This window comes from Pinus tabuliformis, chromosome 6, assembly GCF_031772625.1.
Source record: "Pinus tabuliformis cultivar Carrire ecotype Pingquan chromosome 6, CPIR1, whole genome shotgun sequence".
NCBI classification, from domain to species: Eukaryota; Viridiplantae; Streptophyta; class Pinopsida; order Pinales; family Pinaceae; genus Pinus; species Pinus tabuliformis.
This window is the reverse complement of record NC_142292.1, coordinates 1,048,225,815-1,048,229,852: the sequence shown is the minus strand read 5'-3', so window position 1 is coordinate 1,048,229,852 and position 4,038 is coordinate 1,048,225,815. Positions and strand designations below refer to the sequence as shown.

At 32.5% G+C, this 4,038-nt stretch overlaps 1 non-coding gene across 1 annotated transcript; it reads right to left on the bottom strand.

Moving 5' to 3' along the window:
* Positions 1–453: 453 nt before the first annotated feature.
* Positions 454–557, bottom strand: LOC149262573 (U6 spliceosomal RNA). The gene has a single exon (XR_016261276.1). It is a non-coding gene; the product is annotated as a U6 spliceosomal RNA (small nuclear RNA).
* Positions 558–4,038: the final 3,481 nt, after the last annotated feature.

The following is a 4,038-nucleotide window of genomic DNA, read 5'->3' as shown; positions in this document are numbered from 1 at the left end:
CTCCCACCATAAATGCTCTAGAGTAGCCTGTCACGGAGGCCATCATTTCCTGTGGTCTCTACTTGTATACTAGGATCCAAGGTGGTTATAAGAAGATATTATAAATTAATATAATTTGAATTATATTATAAAATTGTGAAAGTGAAATTTATAAAATAAGTTATATTATTAAAATATTTTATTAATTTTTTGTATCTAGAGGGGTCGAAAACTTGGTTGGTCTGGTACTCGTGTGATAATAGGTCGGTTCCAACTGCTACCACTATAACCTCTAGGTGCATACATATGCTTCTTTCACAAGAACATGTGACTGAGGGAAGCTTTGAACCTCAAACCTCCTCAAACACATCACTTCATTTTCATGGCCATCACATTTGAACCTTGAACGCCCTTGAACATAACACTTCATTTTCATGACCATCGCCAATTCAGATGCCCCAAGAAGGATTTAAAAAAAAAATAGACCATTTATCAATTTGTGCTTGTTATCCTTACCCAAAGGTTATGCCAATCTTCTCTATATCATTCCAATTTTATCAAATCTCTATTAAAAAAAAAAACAATGTCTTTCTTACATCCCTCTAAAGTATTTCAAAAATTAAACAATGCCTTTGTTACATCCCTATGAAGTATTTCAAAAATTACTTATGGAATTTTTTGAATGCATAAATTCATATCCAAATATATATATGGTAGCATGAATTAATTCAATTATTCAAACCTGGTAAGTTTTCCTTATTATTGTGTTTTATTTAAATCATAAATCTCTCTTTCTCACGAGAGTAAGAGTTTTCTACCATTTATGACATGTTCTCCCATTGAGTAACTTATTATGGATCAACCTTATTCTTACCTTACTTAACATATTATTTAAAATGTGGGCTTAACCAACCCTTCCAACAATCAAAGGTTTAAGTGATGCTTGCATAAAGTATACAAATTCCACGACCATTCTTCATTACACTACACAATTAAATGTTATGTTCACCCTTAGTCCATATGATTTGTGCTCTCAAGCTTATAGTGTGATAATTATAATTTAGAGCATTACCGAGGGTTAACCTACATACATATAGGTTTTACGTGGATTGTTGTATATACATATATTGGTATGTGGCAATGGTTTTCGCTTTTGTTTGGAATTATCTTTTCTGGCTTAAAATAGTTCTTGTGCTTTGGAGACTTCTAGACTCCTTGGAGTCCTCTGTTGATAATCGAGGTATCATGGAGGCATTTTTTCCCTTAGCCCTTGTGATATTATTAATGGTGCGGTATGGGCCACTTGCCAAGTTGCTTGTTGACATTTAAGAGTTTGACGATATATATTAGTTAGGGTTTGATCTACGATGATTTTTGTTTAGGCTCAGTTTGAGTAACTAACCCCCTTCCTTCTACCTTCGGCAAAGTCGTAGACTTACTTTCTCATACACCGCTAAAGAAATGAGCTCTGCAAATGGGGTTTTCTTATATTGCAAATAGGGTCTATCGCTCAAATATGAGGATCAACTTTGTAATTTCTTGCTTGGCTTCGGCTCGAATGCGGTCCGAAACAAATATTTCACCTATAGGGCGACATTTGAGCCTAAAGGACTCGATTTGATTATATTATCTTGTGGTATCATTCTTGCAACTAAGTTTCTTAAGAATTTTTTGTTCCAACGATTGAATTTAGTTCTCTAAAAATGGGATTTTTTGTTTAAATTTTAGGCGAAACCCCAGCCTTAATGCAACACTTCGCTTATGGCATCCACTAGCTTGAGGATTTGATACCAAAATCCATACCGTTCAGTTCTTGCAAGGTAAAATTTTTAAAACCCCTTTTCTACAAGATTCAAACGCTTGATCATTTTTTTTAAAGAAAGGTTTACCTTTACAACGTAAGTTTTGATAATGATATTTCATGTGTTATGGAGTAGGGTTTTGGGCTCTCGCTATCCCTCCTTAGCTATCCTTGTAATTTGTAGCATTGATTTTATAATAAACTTTTAAGAGGGTTTTAGTTTTTCTAACCAAAATTCATATCTTCCTTTCTGGTTAGTCATGGCTATGGATATCTTTATTGAGCCATTCTTCAAAATGGATTTTTTTTCTCAAGTTTTTGTTGCTCGACTTCATGGTCATTCTAGATGTTCACAAAGTTTTATAATTTTATTTTCCAAGGTTCTCATACTCTTTGTGACCGAGACCCTTCCAAATTTTGTATAGCTTAGGGTTACTGGAAGGGTTATGCGTTGGCCCAGTTCGATGAACTTTATAAATTATGTGAATATTTTTTTTTATAAAAGTTATATCAATACATACCAGAAGCATTGTTCTATCATTGTGGGTTATTATTGGTGTATATGGGTCCTTTATTTCTTCATATATATTTAGACAATTGTACATACACTATTATGTGTCTCGGCTTGTGAATTCTTAATTACACTATACACATATGTTTTCTTTTCACTCTAAAGGCTCTAACATGTTATTGTTATGAAACCCTCTGTTGATTAATAGATAAGAATGCCCCACATGGTTTTATTTCTTTTAACCATGCCCGACATGGTTTTCTTTATTTTTATTCTATTACTTACTATGAATAAGTTGAAATTCAAAAGAAGGTAGTGGCCCATGCATATATAGATTGAATTTATGAATCTCTAGCTCATATGTAAAAAGATTAATTGTGTAACTTCTCTCATAGAAAATATATGTAAGTTATTTATTAGATTTCTACAAAGATTTCATGCCCCACAATTTTGGCTTTCCCACTTATTTTTGTATACATATATGCCATATTTTATTTTTTACATTCTATGCAATTATGGTTATTTTTTTTTAGTACATACTTTGGAAGTTGTCTACGAGATTTTCTTTGTACCTTATCGAACTATATAACTAGAAACTTTAATTAGTAGATACTATACTAAGCCAAAGACCCAACATATTTTGTCATGGGAACTACCAGATGATCTCTAATTTCTAATATTCCAATGTTCAAGACTGCTATTATTGGGCAAAGGGTGGAACACCTAATGCTAGAAATCTCCATTATATTTTGCTCTTTATTACCTAACCATATGTGCGTGTGCGTGTGTGTGTGTGTGTGCATACAATTTTTTTTTCTATTATTATTAAAATTTTATTCTGTTACCAAAAGGAATTAAACACACAAAGTTAGGTATATAAAGCCTCATTCTTAAAACTTGATATTACCTTTACTTGATGTGAAATCCTTTTATTCATTTGATTTTCACCCTCAAAGGAAGTTCCAAGGTGAGTTTCCATTTTAATCTCTTACCAACCTCTTAGTAAGGTAGGGCTTAACATTCACCTGTAGTCTCCCTTCTACCTAGAACAAGTTAGAGGCAAACCAACACAATCACATGTACACATATTTATATATTACAACTATAATCATTTTGAATATTTTTCCATAGGACTAATCCAATATCAATCCATTAAGATTTCTAATAACAATATTTTTCATTTTCTAGAAAATAAACCAGTTAGCATAAAAACCACTAACATTCGAATACTTATCTAAGACTTCTTGGAAATTTTAAATGCTAAATGCTTCCATGGTCCTCTTGAACAATGAACTAGCTTTTTCATCTAGGTCCCTTTGAGCTCCACTCCTCTCTCTCAAGAAAACAACTAAGAAATCTTCAACATAATTCACCTCCTAAACCCTGTAGAAATGCCTTGGTAATCCTCTAGGTTTGAAACCAACATTTCTCTCCCACTAGTCTTATTCTTGAAAGAAACTATCTTTATATCTCTCAATTCTATTTTGTAGGTTCTACGTCATGCCATCTATCTCTAATCATGAAATCATCTGCTGCTCTATCTCTACCAAATTTTGCTAAACAATTGCAAGGGGAGGATTTTCTATTCTTTTGTTCCTACCCACTTCTTAGGCATAATTGATTTCAATTATTTTCTTGACAGTTAGGAGTTAAATCTCACATGACAAACTTTAACATATTTCCAAGTGTTTTAACACATACAATTTCTTCTTTCATTACTTAAGGAAAATAAATATTTACGTCAACA